General features: G+C 35.6%; 1 long non-coding RNA gene across 1 annotated transcript; it reads right to left on the bottom strand.

Annotated features, from left to right (window-relative positions):
* LOC121410232 lies at positions 1 to 23981 on the bottom strand. The gene is made up of 2 exons (XR_005969297.1): positions 23560 to 23981; positions 1 to 108 (listed from the first exon to the last, which is right to left on the bottom strand). It is a non-coding gene; the product is annotated as an uncharacterized LOC121410232 (long non-coding RNA).
* Positions 23982 to 27050: the final 3069 nt, after the last annotated feature.

The raw sequence follows: 27050 nt of genomic DNA, 5'->3' as shown, positions 1-27050 counted from the left end.
TGTAATTTCCGATGACAGCATTAACTGTATAACCTTCACTCAGACCAGAAACCTGGACAGACAGAATAGTCAGGTGCGTAGAACTACTCCAACTTTCATCGTAAAGATCTGAATAGAAAGTGAGAGGAAGGGGTGAAAATGGGGTGAAAAGGAGGAAGAGGAAAATTATGGATTGATGAAAAGAGCTGATCGGATTGATGAGAGAGAGGAGACAACAGGGATTACGTGTCAAACTAAACAGACGAACTAATAAAGAACGACATATGAGGAAGGTATCAACTTCCGCATACGTGTCTATTGTTCGTTTTGACATTGGTGCCTCCGAGATCTCTCGTCTTTCCTTGAACGACTAAAGGTCCCATACTAAAACATTGTGATTGAATCATCGAAGTATCTACCCTCTCGCCTCTTTCTCAAGCCACCCTGCTTCATTACTCTCTCTTGTTTGATACAAGCACAAATATAGATTTTACTTGAATGATAATATATACATTTCACTGTAATAAAACCCCTTTGTTAGATGTTTGTCACGTGCCGGGGTCACTTATACACAACGTATAACTGCCATCTGTTACATGGAACAAGAGAAAACCTTTTCATTAAAAGGCAAATGATTTCTAAAAAGCTATCTAAAATCCTTCGCGTATCTGAATTCCAGGTCACTATAGGAGCCTGGTCATTTTTTTCTTATTTTTGTCAGTTGCCAGTTAAGCAGGGGACCATAGCAACATGTTGACATTGTTCTTAAGAGCGTTTTAGCCCCGAAATAGATTCGGCTCACGTTCCCAAATACGGAGACACTCCAATACAAATCGTTCGGCTTGAGGATGTTAATTGGTTGGTAATGCGACCCTCGTGCTCGCACGTGCCTCTCTTATAAGATCCATCCCGCTCGGAGAATCTGAGAAGAAATACCCAAGCCCCGAGAGCCACTTAGAGTGCGCCCTCTTATTTGTGACCCATGACATGCCTTAAATCATAGGATGGAAGGCACATCTTGTTGACCGCATTGTCATGCCTGCTTGTGAAGCGCAATGCCTGCCTCTTCATCTACATGTATATTCAATGGCATTCTGTTTCGAAGAACTCCTTCAACAGGCAATGTGAGCTTTGTGTACGTTGATTACGTATTTTATTCAGCTTGTTATTTATACACCATAAAGCCTACACATATTTTCAGGGACATTTTTTTCCTTTCAAGAACTCTAATCAATTCATTATAGTATCAGTTCATCTTCCACTCTTACATATGTGTTGTGGGCTGTGGCAATTATTTTTTTTTCGTCGAGTTTTGGGAAAACGTAAATGTTTTATTTGTGAACATCTAACGCTCTCTCCTCGGTAATGTATATTGTTTTTTCTTGGAAGGGCAAGTATATCCACCAAAATATGACCATTTTAATGTATGTGTGTGTGTGTGTGTGTGTGTGTGTGTGTGTGTGTGTGTGTATGTGTATATATATATATATATATACAGTTGGGGCCAAAAGTTTACATACACCTAGTAGACAAACAGTGATCCTCAAATTTTTACACTTTCACTTATTCCTGCCAAAATATAATATTATGGATGCAGACAAGTATGGTCTCTTTTAAAGGGGAATGAAACCTTTGGAACAAATAGGCTTGTGTAGAAACAGAAAAATCAAAGAATAAGAATAAAGAAAGTTTGAGAAAAATCGGACAAATAGTGAGAAAGTTATGAACATTTGAATATTGCATTTATGCTATGGAGATCCTCCCATTGGCTATGCGACAAGGATGTGTGATGTCACTGATGAACAACTTTCCCTTTGGTGGACTATAAAATACCCTCAAAATGGCTCTTTTTGCTTTTTCTTATGATAATACAAACTCCTTATCCATGATGTATTCTTAAAAAAATATGTATTACATGCCCTCATGTAGACAGAACACATGATTTATGGATAGATGTGATAAAGGAGGCAATTCTAATGAAATATATACTAAAGTAATGGGGAGAGTTGTTCACAAGTGACATCACACATCTTTGTTGCATTGCCAATTTGCTATCTTCATAGCATTAGTGATCGCAATATTCAAATGCTCATAACTTTCTCATTATTTGTCCGATTTTTCTCAAACTTTCGTTGATCTGTTTCTTTGATTTTTCTGTTTTCACACAAGCTATCTTGTTCCAATGGTTTCATTCTCCTTTAAATATACCTGGCATATACTTCAAATAAAAACACTTGGAGACATATATATGGTTCATAATAGATATATTTCCAGTTTATTATGGTGGGTCAAAAGTTTACATACATCAGCCCTAATACTTGGTAGTACTGCCTCCATTCGTCTTTGCATCTCTCAGTCAACGTGGACAAGCTTCTTGCAGACCTCCCCTGTGATTTTTGACCACTCTTCTTGGCAGATGGCATACAATTGAGTCACATTCCTTGGTTTCCTTGACTGAACATGTTTTTTAGTTCTGTCCATAGGTTCTCAACAGGGTTCAGGTCTGGACTTGAGAGTTTCGGGTCACCGTCATGTTGGCCTCAATTCTGACTCAGATAGTCTTCTTTCTTCATGGTGCCATCAATCTTCTGGAGTGAGCCAGTACCACTTGCTGCAAAGCATCCCCACAACATGATGCTGCCATCGCAACTGCCCAGGTGTTGTTACAATACTTCAGTCTGGCTTTATGATGTCGGTCCTGGAATAAAGGCTTCTTCCCTGCTCTGCAGCCTCTCAGTCCATGATCATGGAGGACCCGCTTGATGGTAGAGGGGGATACCTTGCTTCCTGAAGCCTCCAGATCCTGGCAAATCTCTTTTTTATCATCCATGGGATAAGCTGAACTGTACGGACAAGTCTGTGTTCTGCTGTCTGGTTGAGTTTTCGCTTTCTCCCTGATCATGGTAGAGTCTGCACCCCGGGAGGGGCCACTTACATTGACGAGTGGATACCATGCGCGACCAAAAAAACACGTAAAAAGGATGTCTTTTTCACGATAGGGCACGTTACGTACGTAACGTGATAAGGGTGTCAAAAACACAAAAATAATGAAAAAAGGGTATCTATTTCCCTAGGAAAATTACGTGTTTAGGGTCGAATTTGCGGGGGATGATAAAACAAAATTCAAATGTTTTTTTAAAGGATGTCCTTTTTGCCCCAACACTTCGTGTTTAGAGTCCGATTTGCGCGAGGTGTAGAAGGTGGGGTCGTACTAAACCAAATAAGGTAAAGCCGACAACCGAAGGACCCGTAACAATAAAACATTCCTGTACTTGTTTAGGGGTTCATTTCAGGGAATATTTGCCAAGAGTATCGTTTTGTTTTCAATACTTGTTAAGGGTAGGGTTTCACACGCCAATACTGCATTTTCAGAATATGGAAATTACGTGTTTAGGGTGCTTTTCGAGACCCGATGGTCGCGCATGGTATCCACTTGTGAATGGAAGTGGCCGGGGTCTGCACTGTGCCGAGAGTGTTATGCCTGCGTATTATGGTTTGCACTGAAGCACGAGGCATGATTAGAGTCTTTGATATGACTCCTAAAGAGGAACTGGACTTGTGTAAATCAACAACACGTTGCCTAAGGTTTTTGGGTATATTGCTTTGACTTCCCCACGTTGCAAATGTTGCAGTGCTGATCAACACAGTACTGGCGGTAGCATATATAGATACCAACACTGAATCACTGCAGGAACTTCTGGTCAACTTTTTTACGATTAGTCTATTCAAAAGTCAAAAACCTATTCATCGGTCCTATTTTAGCTTTGCTTGACAAAAATGGAATGTGAATCATGCTTCAAATGTCCGAAGAAGAGGTAGGCATAATCCTGCGGTCATTATTCAAATGACATTATAGCATTATCACATTCCTCAAGTCATTAAAAGGAAACCAAGTCCACCTAGAAGCCATGGTACCTCTTTATAAACACATTTTATCACTTCAACAGTGAACTGTATGTAAACTTTTGACCCAATTATTTTTCAGAAATATAGATATCATAAACCATGTTATATATATCTGAGTATTTTATATGAAATATACACCATGGGCATAAAATATTCGGACAATTCTTTTGATCTAATTAGCAATTAAACTGGTTGAGTGACAAAAATGATGAAAAATGAGAAAAATAATTTTTTCACCAGGTGTATGTAAACTTCTGGCCCCAACTGTATATATATACATATATATGGGAATGTAATGAAAAACTCAAGAATAGTGTTGAGTTCATATTAAAATAACGAAGTATACATTAACATAAATGTCTATTTTGGGACATATCTGAATTATCATAGTTTTGAAAAAGAATATTTATTTTTGCTTGATTTGAGTAAAGACAATTCAATGTGTGTTTGTGGTGGGTGTGAGGATGTGTTTATGTGTGTGTGCGTATAGATACTCACACACCCACACACACATAATACAGGTTTCCATGAGTCGTCCGCAGTGGCGCAAGATTTTGAGGGGGCGAGATATCATGGCGTATCGGACAAAATTCATAAAAAAATTGCGAGGGAGCAAAAATTTCGATTTGTTTTTCTCCAATATTCAGGTAATATTAGAGTGCGTATAAAAAGGGACAGTTTTGAAAAGTCTATAAAAAAATTGTTTCAAAATATTATACCTATATTTTGATGTTAATAGATGCTCTCAGATCTTATCTTTGAAATGCCATTTTAAAAAATAAATTTTGTTCATGCTTGAGCGAACATGGGACGTTATTGTCGGGGGTTCAAAAAGAGGCTTGCGCCGAAATGGCAGAAATGAGAAATTTGATGATTAGACTTTTGGCTAATCAGAAGACTTTCTCTCATTTTTTTCATTATCTTTGCCATAATTTTCGAATCATGCTGTCAAATTTCATTTACAAATTTATTTATTTATCTGAACTATTTTGTTTTTCATTTAAACTTCTTTTACCTTTGAATTTTCCTTCATAAGTAAGAAAAGAAGATTTTTTTCAACCCAAGAAGATTTGCATTATTTTGGGGAGAATTTGTAATTATTCAAATCCTTTTATTATGTGAAACAAACCTATAGAAGACATGAATCTTATTTTAAAGGGGTTATTGAATCCTTCACCAAGTTTAATTATGTGATTGACAGGACAATCAGGAAAGGATTCATGTCTTTCAATGGCAATGGTGTATTGAGTCAATTTTGAAGGAGCAAGATATGGCAGATCGGGTAAAATGTATTAAAAAGTTGTGAAGCGAATCAAGCAAGCAAGCAAAAAATCCAATCTTTTATTAAAATATCAAAATTTGTGATTTTGACATAATATTCAGAAAATGATATCATTTTTCACTTTTTATGTTTTCTGTTATTTTTCTTTCCACTTTTTTTTCTTGGTCATGAGTTTTTTATTGGGGGGGGGGGAAGCACCCCGAGCCCCAACCCATCAGTATGCCACTGTTCAAAGGCACCATAACCTTTGTAGCACACAATGAAAGGATTTTAAAAAAAAACACGGTCTCCTATCATGCCTATACTTTGGTTTACAAAAAAATGTTCTTGCCTTAAGAAGGAATATTCAAAGCTAAAAGTGAACATATTAAAAAGGAACAACATAAATATTCAAGCATAAAGTAGATTTGGAAATCAACTTTGACTGCATGATTCGAAAATAATGGCAAAGGTAATGAAAATGTTAAGAGGAAGTCTGCTGATTATCAAGAAGTCCGCCCATCGTATTTATAATTTTATGCCATTTTGGCGCAAGCCTCCTTTTTAACCCCAGACAAAAACATTCTGTGTTCGGTCAAGCATGAACAAAACTAAATTACTTTAATGGCATTTGAAGGATAAGACTTCAGAGCACCTATTGACACCAAAATATAGAGATCATAATTTGAAACAAAAAATTTATAGACTTTTCAAATCTGTCCGATTTTTTTTTTGATACGCACTGTATTGTATTTCATCCTCCTCTCTTTCCTTTTATTCCTTTTCTTTTTATCTTTGTCGTGAAAAATTGAGAGGGGGGGGGGGGGCAAAGACCTCCACACATGTACGCCGCTTGTAATTCAAGAATGAATAAAATAATGTTTATAGGTATATAAAAGTATGTACGTTTTTTTTATATTTTGAGGCGTTACATCAAATAACTTTTTTTCTTTGCTTTCTTCGACGACTTATTTATAAACTCATTTCTTTGAATAAAAAAGAGGGAAGAATGAAATCCCTTTTATATTTTAAAAGGATATAGGATCGCGGAACTACAATGTGCATATATTATTTTAGACTCCAGCAAACACACAAAGAAAATAAGATGTACGAATACAATGTAAAGGACATTTATGACAAAATAAACAATATACAGATTTTTATATAGCCCCCAAACTATGTGAGTTTTTTATTCGCATCTCATATAAACAAACTGAAAATGGTATTGCTCCAAAAAGAAGGGTTAATCCAATCACTTGCATTCCTTACTAAATTTGTAGGCCTATATCTTTCGTTGTGCCCCCTATCTCATCTTTTATGAGTGTCTGATCAGAGTCGAATATACACAAAACCAATAATGCATCGATTGCTTTCTAAAAGTCTTGTTATGATAAGTGCGACGGGGATGCTAGCGGTTTGATTGATCGTGTAAAGAGCAAGTGTGAAGACGTGAATATTGGGAGCGAAACAAAATGATATATCAGCATTATACAAGAGCATGGTGACTAGAGCAAAAAACAGGCAAAGTGGATGGCTTGTTGTGGTCTGTAGCCATGTTGATGAACTTCACCAGGCTAGGCAGGGGAATTAACCTGTGACCATCTATAAAACATTCCATATCTCAATTACATCACAATCCAATCAGAAGATGACAAGTGTTACAATCTTGAGTCACATTGTTTATTATCCTAGACTATGCACTCAGATTGTAGGATTATTGGACAGATATTAGAAAATATACAAAGGTGATATAAGCTCATAACGTAACTCTCAAATACGCCACTCTGTCACGCATGCGTTAATGAAATGAAAAATTGCATGATCACTACATCGTACGGATTATTACGATATTATTGAGAAGATGTTAAAATTTTTATAAGTAAAACGACAAATCCAACAAAAAATAACACGCACACAACCTCATACATGTAATCACGTCACAAAATCCCTGTGATTTACAGCCTAAAGTTTGAAATGAATAATGTCTATGATTTTTTTAGATGGACGACAAGATGATTTCGGCATCTTCCCTTGCCTAAATGAATGTATGCATTGTCGTTTGAAAGTTGCGGTGAAGCTTTTGATTATACTCCCGCGAGATAGAAGCTGTGGGACTGAGAATTGGTAAGTGCGCAGGATACTCCAGATTGTCGTTAAAATAAGGTTATTGGGAATGCCCCATAAGCAATAATTTGCAGCTACTTCAGCCAGCTCCATAATAGGCCCATGCATAGGTTGCCTGAAGAAAACCTGAAAATATATAATAAGTGAAAACTTAATATGACAAAGAAATATAGAAAATAGAAAAATGAGAAGATATTATATAGATAAGAATCTGAATTTACTCATACATCTTTTAGAAATTAACCTTTCTTAACTTTTTCGAGTTTCTAAATTTATGATACTTTATTTTACTCTGTACAACATATTGGGTAAAATTTTTATCACCACGAGGATAATTATGTGTCCAACCAATTTGGGGCAGAATTTTCCCCATTGCGGGAAGCATATTGTCCAGTGAGGTTTAAAAGGTTAGGTTCTTACAATGTATTCTTCCATCGAGTTGCACCTATGAAATTCAGAACAGAAAATCCACAATGAATTGAAATGTATTACTTGTACTTACAGACCTATGTGTATACCGAGTTAAACCATTAATATAGTGGGGTAATTATACGAAATAGAGGCTTATTTCCTCAGAGAGGACATTTCATTGCACTAAAACAGTGGCACGAACTTGTACCGTTAAACGATTTGGTTTAAAAGATAGTTTCGTGCCCTGCATTAGAAGGAGACCATTATGTAGGCCTAATGTAATGATATATTGAATTTGATGTAAGCAGAATGTCTTCCGCTTCGTGTCTTCATAAAGGCAGTAATTGCTATCTGCCCTGAATGACCATTTAAATGGATTTTGGGGATGAATAGACAGAAAGTAGAATAGGAAGAACTACTGATTGGTAGAAATTGCATTTTGATTGACTTTCATGTTATCATACCCCCTAGTTAAATGAAGAAAAAAAAGAGGATTACACTGTTATTAGACCGACTATGTCCGTCTGACCTCATTTTCTTGTTCATCAATCATATAAGGAACATTACTTAACTTATTTCATGCTCTTTGCTCAGAGTATCTCAGTTTGGCAGGAACCGGAATATCCCTCTTTGACTATTGGCAGGAAGTCTTGAGAAGATAATGGTACTCGCTATTCAAAAAAATTACTGAACAGCAATAAGCGAAATTGAAATTAATGATTCTTCCAGTATGGTTCGATAGCTGAATGCTGATGTCGATGTTATTTACAACCGCAGAAAATGAGATGGTTCTTGAATCATCTTAATGCATTCCCTCCTCCATTTAACGATAAAGAAGGGGGTAAATCACGTGACCTAGTCAATCATTTTCCGTACCTTCCATAATGATTGTATCATATGAATATGATGGAATGTATCAAAACTCATTCCTCGTATTGTCCTTTTTTATCTTACAAGTGAGTGTTCCAAGAAATGTTCTATTAATCTCAAGTCAAAACAAATAATCATAGCAGGCCTATGTATTGAGCAACATAAATAATTTCATTTCGAGAAGTCTTATCATGTCAAAGAGATGTCACCAAATATGATTGGATTGTATTACTGATACAAAAGAGATACTTATCCTTTAAATTTTCTTAAGTGCACTTGACTATATCTTTTTAGCCAGGACATGTAGAAATACAAATAACAAACGAAGACTATGCAGTTTGTCGCGTGATCAGAGATAGTGACTCTAGGGATAACATCAAACTGTCGATTTCATCGATTCATATCAAAGCCTACATCTGTAAATGGAGCAAGACTGATGCATGTAGCCCAGCTATTAGATGTACTATTAGATTTATTGGTAGAGTCATAGGGAGGGGTTCTTTACTTCTGGTTTAACACCTGGCCTCCAACATGGATTAAAGAAGCTACCTTCGACGTCTTTGTTTACTAGTATATTCTCTAGATTCGAATATTTACAACAAATATTATTCGAAGATTATTTTGAAGAGGGTTTTTTTCTGAGATGGGTGAATGAGAAATAAAGATGGATGAAACCTCGAATATGAAAAAACGAACATTTTAATAGGTCTCTAGTATGCAGTAATATAGGCCTATTCCTTGATCAAAGCTTCATTCAGTCAAAAGCTTCATATAATAGGCCCTTTTTATCAGTATAACATGATTACATGCCAAATATAGGTCTATAAGTTATATTTTATGCTATTAGGTTACTATTTCTACAAAATTCGCTTCACTTATTTCTGGACTTCCGTTTTTTTTTACTTTGTTTTTACTTAGTTACTCTGAAAATAATTAAAAAAACAATCCGAAGCCAATTTGCATCAGATATTAAGTCACAACGACGCAAAACTGTAATCTATCGTCATCGAGGTATTTTGTCCCAGTAATTTTGATTAGCCATCGTCACTTATAATCGCCATACGTCAGGTTTCGAAGTCGATATAGAAATTGCTATCTACTGATGATGGTAAACTATTATCGTTCTTACGTTGTGACAAGAGAGCGCGCATGGCACGGCATGATTTTACGACAAGGGGTCAATAGTTCATTCTTTGGGCAATACAAAAATACAGAAGGAACCTGAGTGGCCGTGTTGAATACTATTATTACAATAAATACACATTGGAAGTTTTGAAAATTGTAAGAGAAAGTTAGGAGCCATATTATTTTAGCCTGCATGCCTTCAGATGAATAAAGACTTTGTGAGGTCAGACGTCCTAATACAAAGCCTTCTTTCCTATATGTAGTAGGGCAATGCCCCATGATCCTAAGAAACACACAGGTAGTCTTGGGGCCTAAAATAGGGATATCTAAGGGAGACTTGAAGCAAATATGCCTGGCCTTTATTACGCACTGATCTGTCAATTGGTGGCGGATGGATGAAATAATTACTAGACCGCGAGAACCTCTCCGGGAATATTTTCCGCAGGGATTGACTGATGCTTCATATGTCTCTGAGCGATGCATCCATTTTGCATTTCCCTCGCCAGACTCCTCCTTCCTGAGTTCCATATTGTCAGTCTACAAGCACCACTCTTTCTGTCTCCAGGCTGTTCTCATAAGAAAAGCTGAGTAGACCGCTAGCATACCACGGTGTATTGCTCCCTCATGGTATATAAGAAATGAATACTGCTTAAAGCTATGACTTCACATTTCCAACCTTAAATAAAACTGCTTCTTGCGACAATTACTAGGATATATGGCCTTCGTTCATGTATGCACAATAAGTTGTTTCTTATTTTTAAGTTCCTCATTTCTAAAGCACCACGGGAAGCATCAAGCGCTATTATAAATTTCTATGTCATAATTCATTGAAATAGTTCTGTTCTAACCTTTCTCGTTTCTTCTGCAAAGATTCACACAAGCTACCGTTGCACAATTTCCATCCTTTCTTGCCTTTTGAAGAGGCTTTATTTCGTCAGCGCTTTACGAGTGCATAGAGTGAATAAACGAATTGCGTAAAGACATTCGTGCGGAAATTGTTTACGAGCTCGACTTTATTTCGTGATAGCAGCATTATGATCTCGCCCCAAACACCTTTCTGCGCGGTTGCACAAAATAGTAGGTGACGAAAAGAAACTGAGAGAAAGAAAGAGTTAAGGAGAGAGGTATTAGGTAAGGAGAGTTTGTTTCTAGCTATAGAACTTAAAATTGCGGGAATGCGGAGGGGAAACACATATACCCCCACACCAAGCCCACATGCCTATACACCAGCGCACACAAACCCTCACACCATCACGTCTATGATGTCTATTTTTCCCGGCTCTCCATTCCTTTCTGTTTCTCCCAGTTTTATTTTCTTTGTGGAGGAACATTTTCGGCCATGGCCCCACGAGCGCCCAAATTTATAAGCCAGAGGATGGTAGGGTAAATGAATAGAATTAAATTGCGACGTGAATATGATGCTCAAGGGATGGGCAGATAAGTCGGTTTGGAGAATCTGTCCTCTTAGCCTCACAAAAAAGGAATAAAATAAGGATAAAACCAAGCTTAATACACTCTCTTATATACTTTTCAACAAAGATAATTCTTTAAGGCAAAAAAACAATCCGATTCTGCCAATTCCCCCACCCCTCCCCTAAAAAAAAACAAGAGTGTCGCTAAGGCGAGCACATAATACGCCCGCCTGTAAAGCAGAAAAGGGAAATATCGTTCAAGCAAGAAAAGTGGAAGTTGGCGACTTCACCTTTGACTGTCTGACCTCAATATCAATAGAATTTCTGGGATCTATACTAGTATCATACAAACCAAATTATATGAGCATAAAGGTTAAGTTAAACTGAAGTTATCACGTTTGCAAGGACTGCAGAAGGGTACGATGAAAATATGTCACTGTGACCTTGACCTTTGACTTCTTGACCTCAAAATCAATAGGCTTCCCGGGATCCATGCTAGTATCATACATTCCAAATTATATGAGCCTAGGTTAAGTTTAGTCTGCTATGCAGACTCTGAATGGCTCGTGAGGTGGGATCTGCTGATTTGCGAAGCAAACCAGCCTGAAAGGGCGAGCGAAGCGAGCCATTCATCCTCAGTAGACCTAGTCTGCTATGCAGACCCGTTGAATCAGCTGAGGTACACACACTGCAGATGTGGGTCTACATCTGAAGTTATCGCGTTTACAAGGAAAAGTTAACGGACGGACGGACACCGAGCGTGATACTATAAGTCAGGGGCCTTAGGCCTTAAATTTGAAGTTTTGGGGACAGAGTTTACAAAAGCACCAAACTTTCCCTATGTCATTATTAGGTCAATAGCTTCATTTTTTCCCACAGAACATGGTGTTGAAAATTGCATCTTCATGCAAAAATATGCTAATTTATGCAAATTAGCAGTATTTTATGCATGAAGCCATATGCCATTAGGAATAATTTTTTTTTTTTTAAATGATACCAAACTTTATGAAAGTCTCTATCAGGTCAATAGCTTTAATTTTTCCCACAGGACATGGTGTTGAAAATTGCATCTTTATGCAAAAATATGCTAATTTATGTAAATTAGCAGTAATTTATGCATGAAGCCATATGCCAATGGGAATTAATAAAAGTTAATAAAAAGATACCAAACTTTAGGAAAGTCTCTATCAGGTCAATAGCTTTAATTTTTTCCACAGAACCTGGTGCTGAAAATTGCAACTTTATGCAAAAATATACTAATTTATGTAAATTAGCAGTAAATTTATGCATGAATAGTAAAAATTAGTAAAAAGGAAACCAAACTTAAAGAAAATCTCTATCAGATCCATAGATTTAATTTCCCTATCAAACGTGCTATTGAAAATCCCGTCTTCATGCAAAATATGCTAATTTATGTAAATTAGCAATTATTTTATATGTGTAAAATAGTCCCATTCCAGTGGGTGTAACAGAACCTCTATCACTCAGTTCAAATCTTCAATTGTATGCTATTGAAAATCCCGTTTCCATGCAAAAGTGTGTTATATTATGTAAATTAACAATAATTTATGTATGAAGCTGTATTCCATTGACTAATATATATTACATAAAGCATAAAGCCGTATGCCAACCAGAACAGTGGCAAAAATCGAGCCAGAGCGGCCAGAATCGAGCCGAATTTAGCCCGAATCCTCCGATTTTCGCCAAATGACGACCTGAATAACGACCCGAATCGAACGATTATGCCCGAATTTGCAAAGTACGCCACAGAATTTTCCGAAAATGTGCCAGATTCTTTCGAAATGGGCTATAATTTACCGATTCGGCAGCTTTTTGGATGCCATTTTTCTAATTTCTGGCCAATTCATCTCATTCGTCTATATTCTTCTTTGTATTCGAGTAATGATTCGTACGATATGGGGGGGGCAAGAGTCGGACCTTTAATTACTCTACGACTGATACGAATCGAGTCTTCCCAAAATACCCCAAAATGCCTCCAAAAATCCAACCGAATTCCATCGGAATACATCCCGAATGTGGCCCGAATGGAATTTGTTGTGGTCACATTCGGGAATAGTCTGGAGGGTATTCGGCTGGTTTTGAACATTTCAAATTGAGCTGATTTTTTCAGCGAATGTTCCCGAATTTTCTTGCATTTACGAAGGCAAAACAGGATATTCCTGAAACCACCAGGATACGTGTATACGGATGGATTCGCAGCTGATTCGGTTCCGTTCTAACCCTAGCTTTAAGCAAAGGGTTACACCAAAACCAAATTCTCCCTGTTCTAAAAAAAATGTACATAGTTGTCAGAGGGGCAGACATGGACAGCTTTTTCTGCCATGAGAACCATCCATATACCCTCCTCTTTCTGACAGTGGATATACTCTACTTGGGAAAGAAATCTGACCTCTTGAATTGCTTTGAAAAGAAAGATGAAATACTGTTTATCTTTTCCATATGATTTCGGGGTTTTTTTTAATTGTGAAAGGGGTATGCACAGGATTTATAATTTGCATAAATTTGCATTTTAAACATGATGCTCTCCTCTGGTCGCATGGAAAGTCACCATAATGAATGAATTGTGTAACAGTGTCTCATATGCATAGTGTTGTGCTTGTCCCTCGGTTTAAAACCTCAAAATAGGATAGTTGATGAGTTTTACACATATTTGCATAAATTTTGCATAAATTTGCATTAACATTGAAAATTGATTCTTATTCAGGATCTGTACAGATTTCAATCTAGATTTGATGCCCCGTCAAAATAAATCCCAAATACCCCCACCCCCCGAAAAAAAAGGCTTCTATAGAAAAGTTGAGGTCTGTACTATACATATACATTAATTCACGGTGAATAGTGTGATGTTGCATAATTTTGCATAAATTAGCCCTATGAAAAAGGATTCCAGTCATTGATATCGAGGCATCCTATCAAGAATTAATGCTTTTGGTACCAGTGACACATGTGGAAAAAAATTGTGATTTTGACAATTCTATATGTCGATATATGGTAATACATGTGTTTTTACATGTGATTTGCATATAATTTGCATAAATTAACCTTAAAAATTGATTCATACTCACCAATTTTATAAAAATCGACCTGCAGTTAAATGCTTAGCAAAAGAAAACCCAAATACACACAAATTGGGCATTTGAAAATTATTTTTAGTGAGATATGGTGAATTATGAGTTTTTTGCATAAAATTTGCATAAATTAGCATTTTAAAATAGGGTGCCCTTCACCGATTTCAGGGCACCCTATCTAGAATTAATGCTTTTGATACCAGGGACCCACATGCAAAAAATGGCGCTTTTGTAAATCCTGTCCCCAAAATTTTGCTAAGGCCCCTGACTAATAATACGTCCCGTCGAGACGGGCGTATACAAAAGTTCCATCCATCCCACCATGAATTCTTGCGAAATCAATTATTCTTCGTATTGCCAATAACTGGAATTGCTGAATTTCAAGAGATCTAGAAAAGCTGAGATGACTAGAAAACGAAGATTGGCTGGTCATATCATGCTCAGCTGGAAAATATTATTCATTCTCCTATACATTTTTACTTGTAAACCAAGATAATCTTGAAAATCACCATTACTAGCTGCTATATTGCTAACTTCAAAATTTTGTTCAAATCCTTTTAACAAGTCGTGCTGATGTGAATATTACATCATCTCAGACAAAATTTAATGTATCAATAATAAATGGTGAAGTGATTTTTTTTTCTTTACATGGTAGTAGAATAATGAATTCATCTAAACAATATGAACGTACATGTATTATTCGAGGCGCTGGAAATTGCACACATATTCAGTTTTTGACCGGTCTATCAGCGAAATCTCCAATTTAGTGTATTTATGGCACCAGCATTTCTATAACCCTATAAAACATAAGTGTGTTTTTTCCTTCTGGTACAACAATCTCTCTTTCACCTCCAAAAGAGTAAAATTCACAGAGCAAAATGCTGGAAATTTCATCAAAATCGAATAACAAATAACGAAGATATTAAATTTTAAAGTTCAGCAATAATTTGTGAAAACAGTTATATGCACATAGTCATGAATATTCATTATGTGGGCTGATGATGTCACATCCCCACTTTCCCTTCTTTTTAAATCGTGATTACATGAAATCATTAATGTTTCATTTTTTCATACATGTGTAAATGATGTGTATCCATTATGATGAAATAAGTTACGGCAATAAATAACAAATGCACTTAATTAGTTTTCAATCCAATTGTTTTAGTTCTTGGCAAATTTTTTTGAGTAAACCTAATTTCATATAATGAAATACAAAAGAACAAGTGGGGATATGACATCATCAGCCCACCTAATTAATACTTATAAAGATATGCCAAGAACTGTTTCACCGGAAGAATGCAAATCTTTAAAATTCATTAACTTTGCTATTTGTTATCCAATTTTGATCAAATTTTCAGCATTTTGCTCTGTGAATTTTACTCTATTTATTGAAATATAAATATCTCCAGTCTGGAACAGTCCTTTAATATGAGGCAAACAGAGAGAGATAGAGAGACAGGTGGATATATGGGGCAGATGTCTGGGTGCTTGCATGCGCGTGTGAGAGTGAGAGAAAATAGAGAGAAAGAACAAATCAATAACATTCATAAGGAGAGAGGTCGACATTTCTTCATGATCAAATCGTTGTTCTTGTTGTTCTTGTACTTTTTGCTCAAACATCATCTGAATAAATGTGCTGGGATATCTGATTAAATGCAATTTTACCATTTGATTTCCACTGGGAAATAAGAAGTCAACATTCTGGTTTGTAAGTTTATGAAAACTAGTAGAATACACGCTCTCAAAACAAAACTGTTTGCAATTTTTTAATGATTCTATAGAATGAGGTCTTGTTTTACATTTACACGACCACGTTAAAACGAAAAGCCATTAGTATGCCCATCAAGCCCCCTCCCCGTGCCCGAGCTCCCCCCCCCCCCACCCCGGGGCTTCCACCAGTGCTCTAAAAGTGAAAACTATATTAACGCCCTTTTAAGTTCTCGAAAAATACAGTTTAACTTCATGGTCAATTAGTGGTCGAAAACTGTTCTTCATGATCCTGATTAGTTGATCATGCAAGAATAGCCTGTCGTCATGTAGAGACATTAAAATCTTAGTTTCACTGGTTGAAATGTTTTAAATTGAGGCCTTGGCTTTCTTAACATGTTCCTCTTTGTAATTTAGTAATCAAGTGCCATGTAAATAAGAAAATCTCATTGTAAAGACTGGGGAGCATTCATACCATGATCGGCCCAAGTCATGATCTCCTTTTTTTAATTATTAACAAATACTTGTAATGAATAAGGGTGGGAGTGTGTGAACCCTTTCCATCCAAAGAGCTGCCCCAATGACACAGTATTAGTCGGTCACCCACTCATAAAAGGTGACATCTCACACTCTTGGTTAATTAGAAACGCATCTTATTAATGGAGTCTGTGATGATCCAAGCAAGCAGACATCCCGAATGATTAAGGAGCGAAGGCTGACTCAACTCTTGGGTCTTACAGTGATGGACGATGGTGGCATACCATTCTCTTTATTGTAACTTGGATGTAGTCTTGTGAGGAGGAAATCCAAATACTTTTCCTTTTTCATAAAAATTGCATTAAAATTATAGTCAACGGTTCATTGCACAGGTCAAAGTTTTCAATAATATCAAGGAAATTTGTCAATATATATATATATCTTGAAACAGGACGAATTTTATCATCGATTCATTCTATTCAATTACAATATATTCACCATAACACCCCATGCCAACAAGAGTTGACGACAATATCAATTGTAAGAACATGAAAACTAAGTTCATATATCGACATTACGTAGCCTGCAATGAAAAAAGAAAAGGCTTCAAAATAGGAACTATGTTTCTTCTTTTTTTATTTGTCAAATGAAATAATATGAATATTAATATGAATAGAAGAGTCTTTATTCACCAATGCGATACTTGTAATGAATGGCCCCATGATGAAGGCAATTTTTGGTGGTGACTCAGTTACCGCCTATTTTAGTGTCCCGTGGAGAAATGAGGTGGAACGTTATTGACTGCTATAATATGAAGTCTTTAAACGGTTAGTGGACAGAAGATTATATGCGAATCGTTGTTAAATCGGGAAAATTGGCAAAATACCCGACAGTAATTATGATTGTTCTACATAAGCAGTATTGATGATAAGACACAAGGGCCTCATGGTGTGATAGATTATTTTGTAGCATTAAAAAGAAGTACTGTCTCTGAACTAGATATCTAAAACCACACAGGGATTATGTGGATAGGCTACTTTGAACACATTTGAGTGTAGATAAAATATAAAGGGAGGCAGGGTATGGTTGTCCCTTTCTGGCTCTTATAGATGTATTCTTTTCGCAGATCAAATGTCATGGCATTGATTCCACACATCCGTGCACTACGCATATTATGGCGCCGCCTACCGAGCATGCCGAGAAATGGGTCGTGTGGTCCAGTGGTTAGAGCATTGGACTCATAATCGCAAGGTTGTGAGTTCGAATCCCAACTCTGCCATTGTCTCCACTTTGATAAAAAGGCCCAAGAGTGATATCTGTCGTCTATTACGTCAGCCACTATGACTGATTAACCTAGACGTAAAATGTTTCCAAGGTAATTGGTTATATACCAGCTTGGCGTTTACCAGCAGAAAATGCTGTCCTGCCGAGTTCCTGCGGGAGTTACCATAAACAGAAACAGAAACAGAAGTTTTCTACGCCCTGACCTTGGTCCTGACGGTTCGAATACATACTCGAGACTAGTGTGGATTTAAAAAGCTCGCCATTTTGGAGCACACAGTAAAAATACATGAAACACATTTGAAAGTACATATTTATGTATTTGAGATATGCGTGACGTAGTCGGGGGTGTTGCATCGTGCATTACTATATACTTTCGTAAAATATCCGTGATCGCCTTTTATAATCCGACGAAGTCGATTATTTCGCAGAATCTAATACGGTAATTACTTTTATGTCGAATTTCCCTTCTCATTAAAAAGAGTTTCTTGCAACGACCGAGAAGTGATATATGATATTGATTTAGGATACCAATAGGCCATTAACAGCCTAACTGGGACTCTAGGAAGAACAGAGCTTTTATAATATAGCTTTGAATAAAGTTAACCATCCTTATCTTTTAAGTGTTCGTATATTTTATTCTTAATATTTTGTACAATGTATTTTGTTGTGATTTTTTACATAGTAAATAAAACCAAACCAGCCACAGAACGATACAATTTTTCAACGTTACATTGCGGCGCCACTTTGGCTAAATAAGCCATTGTAATGCCATGGGTGAAGGCTGATTGGTAAGCAGTATATCAAAGAGGCATCAGAGGGACTGGTTAATCATTGCTCGCATTTTGTTTTAGTTGAAGGAAAGTGTGTACATGATTCGCTGCTTCGCATACTCATAAAAGTACGACGAACAAGCTTAGGAATCAGTACAAGCAGTGACACCAGTAACCATTTTCATAGGAGGCATGATAGTGATACTGGATCTCAATCAGACCATGATCAGACCGTTTCTTATATACAAGTCATGTAGGCCTAGATGCAGGAGTGCTTCCCAGAGCCAAATATTTACTGTTCAGAGTTCAATATGTTTCTTTCTTTTGGTTTAAAAATGTCATCCAATGACATATTAAATGAATAATTACTGAAAATTTAAATTACAATTATAACTTTACAAACTTGACATTACACCCTCCTAAAACTTAAAGAGTAGATATTTATGTGGTTCATTGTTACCGGAGATCGAAGTAGACTCAGTCATTAATTTGACCCCACTCAGATGGGTTATTCCAGAAAAAATTAAGCATGGTTTCTTGTGGAGAATATCTTTGAAATTTGTGACTGCATGTGAAACGAGTTAAAAATTTCAATAAATGACTGGTAAACTCCATTCATTTGGTTTATCAATTTTGGTATTCAGTTGCATGGAGCTCCGATAATTTATCTTATCCCCTATTTGATGACAAACACAGATGATAAAACGCACTTGTTTATGAGAACACACACTCCCCCATAGCCTCTAAACGACCTCCCATGTCTATCATCTTGATTAGTTGACGAAGCGACATGACAAGATGGAACAGAGATCCCTTCTCCCCCTTCTCATTCTCTCCCTCTATCTATATTGAGTGCCAATATCTAGCCTGTCAACTCTAGTGATCAACAGTTCAAACTTATGGTACCTCAAGTTTACACGCTTCAAATGACTTTCGTCTCTTCTACTTCTTTATCTTTTATTTCGAGAGGCCTGCTTCAAGTAAAACGCGCTTAAATTCTTCAACAGATTCGATCTGCTATGCATATATACTATAGCAACACGATATTGTATGTTATGAAGTGTTTCACATACAGAAAGGAGGGCTCAAATTATATCAATAAAGGGACTATTTTTCATCAATGCTTAATGTGTTCTTTAAAAAAAAATCATTTTCAGGAAATGCAACATATACTCACAATTTAAAATGATAGATGAAGTTAAATGCCTATATGGATATGTAATGTATCGATGTAATATCCTGTCAAAAATGATTGAATAATCAAATGGCAATGCATAATAAAGTATATGAATACATTAACTTTAAGTAATAAAATATATTTTAAAATAGTCGGAGAAAATAGGTGACCTAAGGTTAACGCAAACATGGGAACACTAAAAAACGCACAACAATATTTTTTATAGTCAAAACATTAACGTGTCACTGAAAAACAAGGATGTACTTTTACCCTATATCCTGTATCGTTTCGATTTGTTTATTATAGGAAGCTATAAAGTCGGTCATTATGAGAGACCCTCAAATACCATGCAACAGACCAATAGATTGTTTGGGAACTGGTATCAAAGATGGGTTTTTTTTTCAATGACAGACGAATCTTTCCTCCCATCATACAGAGTATATATTATACTGTTATAAGGCTACATATACACAGAATTTTACGTCTTTAATTTTTTTAATATCAAATTAATGCATTACACAAAAACTCACAGCTGAAGGGGAAGTTAAATACTCTAGGCTAAATATATACATATAATTTAAACAGATGAATTCAAATTGTCACTTCCCACTCTATATTTTTTTGGTGTTGATTGTTTCTGATGTTAAATAGTTTGTATTTTGTATTTTTGACGTTGATTGTTTTTTTGATGATATATATTATAGTTATCTTGACATGTATTTTAAACTGCAGGGCGCCTTTGTAAAGCAGTTTTAATAACTGCACAGGCCTACCCTGCAGTATAAAATGAATAAAACAAAAGAAATGAATAAATAATCAGATAAACCAAAATTTGAAAATTTCACCAAAATAGGATAAGGAATAACAAAAATATGACATTTTGAAACCTTGGCGAAACAGTTATGCATGTCTGCATGTAATATGTAATGCGAAAGCTGATATTGATATCCCCACTTCTTTTTTGAAATCATAATCATTTAAATTCTGACCACCAAGAATAAAAAGAAAAATGATTGACAACTGATAAAATGGGTAAGATATTCATTGTTGCAACTATCTTTTTTTACAAAGGAAACATATACACACATTCATGAAAATATGAAATAATAATGATTTCATGTGGGGACAAAATTATTATTTTCAGCCTGTGGTACCCCTTTAAAAATAATATTATAATTATATACGAGATATTTTCAATATAAAATGCATCGTTGTCACTATGTTTCTATATATGTATGAAAAATCTACTGAATATATTACAGCTGAATCTTTTAACGATTAACAAGCAAATTAATGAATGATATTGTTAATGAAAAGAAGGGAATTAGCTTAAGGTCAGGCTGGACTCCACCTTGATTGAAACACGAATAGAGGATTGGTCGGAGAACTGATAAGAGTTTACAAAGAATATCATACGTGTAAAATGACAAGTCTCTATGCATAATGCCATAAATGTGAAAATATATATGTTTTAAAATCATTCTCTGTTCTTTTCTATCAAGAAAACAAATACAATCATATCACTTTCACTGAAAATGATAACATACAAAGTAAAATTCATCGTTCTGCATAGTATGAAAAAAGGGTTTCTTATCAACCCCCCCCCCCCCTTAACCGATAGAGGACTGGTTCCGAGTTCTCATTGTTGGTCTGATCATTGACCTGTGGTCTGATATTTAAGTTTTCCATATTTAGAAAAATGAATTGTAAGAATTCCCCTCATTACTATTTCTCATTTTCATTCAAAGAAAGTGTTTTTTCTTTCTTTGTTGTGTTTTTATAACATATTCATGCAAACTTAAAATGTTGGGCAACGTACTGTCCACTGTGTTGGGTAATGTATGTTGGTAAAAATATATATATATTCTGGGCAATTATTATCCAACTGAGCAAATTTATTACCCAATTATTAGTTTGTATTGCCTAATTTGGGCAGATTTTAACCAATAGTTGTGTGGACAGTATGTTGCCCAGGGTTTGGCATTTTTGCCCGACTATTTAAAGAGTGTGTAATCTACATTTTATCTACATATGACAATATTGAAATATTCACGCAAATTTTATTTTATAATAATGAAAATTGTATCACGATCAATGTCACGTATTAATTTTATTATCATAATCTTTATTATTATTGTTGTTGTTATCATCGTATTTTGACAATAACACGTAAGATGAAAAGGAATGATAAATGTTTACAACAAAAAATACGAACCTTATCGGGATTGAATGAAGAACTATAGGCCTAGAAGTGCACAAAACTATTATTACTCTACTATATGTTGGTTATTCATACCGTGTCTCAATTATTGCGAACTAATTTTGTTCCCACCATAGAGCTATTCCCACCTACACTAAATTTACAATACAAGAATAGTATGAGCTTACTTAAAAAGCCATGATAACGGCATGGAAATGCAACCAGCAAATAAAGGAATGGCTGGACGAAAGGAAACTCAAGCAGGTGTGGAAGTTTACTTAGGGTGTTTGTCCATGCATTTCTATGGGTTTCAAGCCATGAAGAGGTTCAAATCTGGATTAGGGGGGCAATCCTAAGCTTTGTCCGGTGAATGGGTAACAATGTATCCCCGTTGGTATGTTTACTGGGTCAACGCAAAATCTCCAACCATATATACATACTTCACACCGGTTTGCATCGGGCAATACCAATTGTTAGTATAGACTTCGTGCTTTTCAGTATGTCATTGTAGGCTTTTATTATTCATCACAGTGAATCAACCGTAATTACGCTCAAGAAACAGGTATTGTGAGAAAAGGTCACATCTCTTTATCACATTCGGCTATGCAATAAGATTGTATATAAGGATACTATGAAATATAACATTATGGCGACCTGTAGAAACGAATTCAAACACCCACCATACCTATATATTGCTCATTTAAAGTTCAATTGACTTTTACTAGGCGAGATATAATCAAATCACTGAACCAAAATTTCTTTCATTACCTTAACACATTGAATTTTGAGTAAAGTACAGGCCTTAGGTGATTGATATATAATTGCTGAAGTGCCGGTAGAGATTGTGTCAGCCAGTTGGGTCTCCCGTTAAGTCTATATGGGACAGAGCACAATGCCCCATCTGTTTTTCACTCTTTTGTTCGAGATTTATGTTTTCCCGCCATATGGAAATCTCACTTTGAACGTGAGTTAAGAATGAGTTTAGTATCTCTTCTTGCCAAGCACGTGGTAATATAGTCACTGTCAATGAAAGGAGCATTTTCGATCAAACGTCCAAAATAAATATTGATCGAAGCATTAAACACATGCAAATGATAAAAAGGCATGTTTAGCTTGTACTTTACACTTTGTACGTACCAGAGGCTTTGTTCATCTGAGTAAGAGGTAACGTATGTTCAAGCAGCTGCAATATAGCTCATTATCATGTTCGAGATGAGACCATGTACATGGATTTTATATGATTTACAGATCTACGTGGGGTATGCGGTACGCCATTGTTTTCCATGATCAACATGGTGAAGGGGGGGGGGGGGGGCACGAGACATGCGATGGCTTCAAATGATAATTCAATTACATATTTTCTTTCATTAAAAGTCGAATTTATTCTTAACATTTTCAGTAGTTCATTTAAAGCCATATTCATCGACAAGATGAGACGCGGGCGTGCATCGATACACTTCCATTAAGTTTCTTGTTCTCGATACACGAGGTATTCTTAACAACCAGGAAGTCTTGCTTCACCTGAACATATCCTTCTAATAGATGCACAGACATGCAATCCATCTGGTGACTCCGTTAAGAGTAACTCAGATCACTAAGAGAGTATTACACACATGAAAAAGGATGGCATTACTAAAAAAAGGAAAAAGAACAAACATAGTAGCTCTGCTCTTCTAACAAAATCTAAGTAGGAATGGGATGGTTCCACGGTCAAAGTACGTACACGCTCGATAATGGATGTAACCGTAATATAAACTTTAAGCTTACCTTCATGCAGATGTAGCCAGGCCAGGGATCATTTCATAAAGACAGGATTAATTTCAGGAAGCATTACTAGGTATCAACGTGTTGACACTAATGATGGTTGTATTGTTATCTTCTCTTGTAACATCATGTGTATAGAAAGAGAATGTTATACAGCGTTATACCAGTCGTCTTTTAACAACGGCTCCTCGTCTTCAAATGAATAATAACCTACAGTGATTGCTGTAACGTATGACCCGTGGCGGCGCGCTGCTCTTCGTTCTTTTTGGGTAAGAAGGGTGAACTCTTAGTCAGAACAGAATCCAAAATATACCAGTGTTGGTGTGTAGAGGATGGGGAGGGAGTGTTGTAAAAATTTCGTGCCAATCACAAATACAGAGATTAAAGAACTCCACTATAGAAGCGAAAACCCCAAACCTAAGGTTTAAATCAACTTTGTTAAGTCCAGTTGATTTTTAAAGGCAATTCTGAGTGAAAGTGAATATGTTTTAGGGATTTGCATTAGACATCAGTCAAACACGATTGAATTATTTTCTTAAGAAAAGATCATGGCATAGAAGTTTTAAAATTAGCAGTAAAAATAAATCTGTCCATTTGAGAGGACAAACCAACAAACAAAAATTACACAAAAGTGGTAATTACCATCGTTTCTCCTACTTATGATGATTAATGAACAGGTAATTAGTTAATCTTATTGGTGTTTGATTGAAAAACAGCAAATATGAAATTATATTGTACATTTCTGTAAGTTTTTAAATAAACTAAAAGGAACTTTTCAACCATTCCCTATTTAAATGCAATTTTGTTTTAACCAACTGATAAGTTTAAACAAACCATCATTGTTTAGAGTTCGAAATCTAAGTTTTCCAATTAATTGATATATTTGAGATGAGAAGCAACGTAATCCCTTCAACAGACCCCCCCCCATAAAAATAGTTGATAGAATGAATGGATTGATGAATAAAATCATGAATTAATAAATTAATATATAAATGAATGATTACTCGAAACAAGCATAAACCGTATTTTTACAGATATCAAGATCAATTAACTACCGAGATGATCATCACGATTGGAAGTTGGATAGAGAAATATATAAACCACCATAATATGAATATAACGTATACGACAGGAATGATAACGAATGGGTAGAATTTAAAAACAACAAGAATTGTGAAAGTTTGAATAATGCATGATGATGCTATTACGCCTTGGGCTGACGTGACAGCAGTATGAATAATAAATATAGTATAATAGTGTTATAAGAGGGGTATATACTCTCGACTTGTATAGTGCATTACATAGGATTTATCTAAAGAGACAGACAGGTTCGCTGTATATACATACTTGTATTTTCGTTCGTCGAGGTATAAGTCAATATCAAATTATGGACCTTTAGGTGAAGGAAACACAATTTCAAATTAAAGGGAATATATATATATATATATATATATAAATATATATATATATATATATATATGTATATATATATATACATATATATATATTTATATAATGTATATATATATATATATATATATATATATATATATATATATATATATATATATATATATATCCGACAAGGGCTAATATGCTATTATAATGACACACCTAGAGGAATACGATTTACATTCCCGTAAACGAATCTATTTAATCACTGATGGAATAAGACAAATTCAGCTATTCCATGTTTATGGATTGTTTGAAGAGAAATACTCTTGTCTACACTCGCTTACTTGCCCTCAGTCTTCTTTCTCAATCATGTGAATCTTCACCACTTCCTTTCTTATTCAACCACACACATTCCCAACTGGTATCAACCTAACACAATCAATAGAACGTTATTAAACAGGATTTTACACCTCTATAGGCATAGTTCTATTACAAAAACCAAACTTTTGTATTTCTAAAGCAAACTGTAAACTGCCTCTTACCATGGACCTATTACAAATTATAGATGTAACAGGGTTTGGCTATGACATTGGTGAAGAAAATAGAATTGCCATCGAGAATGTATTCTCATGAATATGTGTGAAATATCAGAATATTCTCGGGACGGAACCCGGGTATTTTGATGCGGGGAGGGGCAAGACGACTTGTTTGTTTTTTCCTCAATTTAACCCCTGTGCAAAATAAAGTAAGGTCTACCCCCTAATCAAAGAACGCATTTTTAAACGAAAATATTTTGAGAAAAAGTCCTTAACCTGATAAAATAATGGCATTATTATTTACCATTCATTAACTAGACGGACGATCACACTTTTTTTCTCAAATCGGTGGACAAACACGTATAGGAGACATTCATGACGTTCAGGCCTCCAGAATTTGGAATCTAATCCATCCAGATTATTTATATATTATTATGATAATACAAACATGACAAAAATGTAGTCATGAAATATCGATTTTCATATAAACACGGCTAGGAAGTCACGGTTGGGTGAACACACATGGAAATAAACGGCGGTAATACTACAATACACTCTTCGTATATTATTAGAAAATGTTTCATGTGAACATTGAACATTTACTGTGTGCTCACTCAGGCGTGACTTGATAGATCAATTTCATTAATTCGACAAGGATATTTTGCTTAAAAACTATGTTCGTTGAAAATTTACGCCATTTTTAGCCGGTATTTATGTATATTTTTAAATAAATAGCAGTCGAAGTCTACATCTTCCTCTGATCAGACAAAACGCATGCAATATATGAATTAGTAACAAACCGACCATCTCCACTGAGATCCTAAAAAGTACGAGTACCATTCCCTCATCGCTTCTTCTTTCTTTCTTTTTCATCGCTTCAACACCATCACGATCATTGTGGATCCGTCTCCTTAGGACCCATGAGATATCATCTTGATGAAATGATTCTTAATCTTGCCTCGGGGCTCGTTTTTCAATGAACAGATGAAGGAAGATTCAAAGAGATAACGGGTAGAAATAAATAAACGGGGAGCACAAATACATGTTTCGTCCATAAAACGAATTTCATGCATTGAGGAGTAGGTATATAATTTATAACACAATTTGTGAGAAAACGTGAGATGTGCATTTAAATTTGCATTCTGTACACGACTAATATTTTTTTATATACTATGTCGTAATTTCCTTTATCTCCAGCTGGAGGTAGATATCATCCGATCATTAATGACATACACCAATGATGTGACAGGGATCAAAACCTGCAGTGTTATCCCCCCCCCTCAAGTTAGATTAATTCAAGCGGAATAAACCTAAGGAAAAAAGGATGGAAGGAGAATTTAAACAAATTGATAATACTGCATTGTGCACAATTTTCATTATGAAAGAGAGAAGGGTCATAAAACATAATTTATATGAGAGGTAGAAACTAAAGCGGTGTACAAATATTGAATATGGGAAGGTTATTCAGCTGAAGGGTATATACAGAAATTAAGAACAAAGAAATACGTTGATGATACCTATACATTAACGCAGTCCATGATAACCTTTAAATCATGTGACTTG

The sequence above is a fragment of the Lytechinus variegatus genome, chromosome 3 (genome assembly GCF_018143015.1).
Source record: "Lytechinus variegatus isolate NC3 chromosome 3, Lvar_3.0, whole genome shotgun sequence".
Classification (NCBI taxonomy): domain Eukaryota; kingdom Metazoa; phylum Echinodermata; class Echinoidea; order Temnopleuroida; family Toxopneustidae; genus Lytechinus; species Lytechinus variegatus.
Note: the sequence above shows the minus strand (reverse complement) of the source record. Positions and strands in the feature narration are given on the sequence as shown.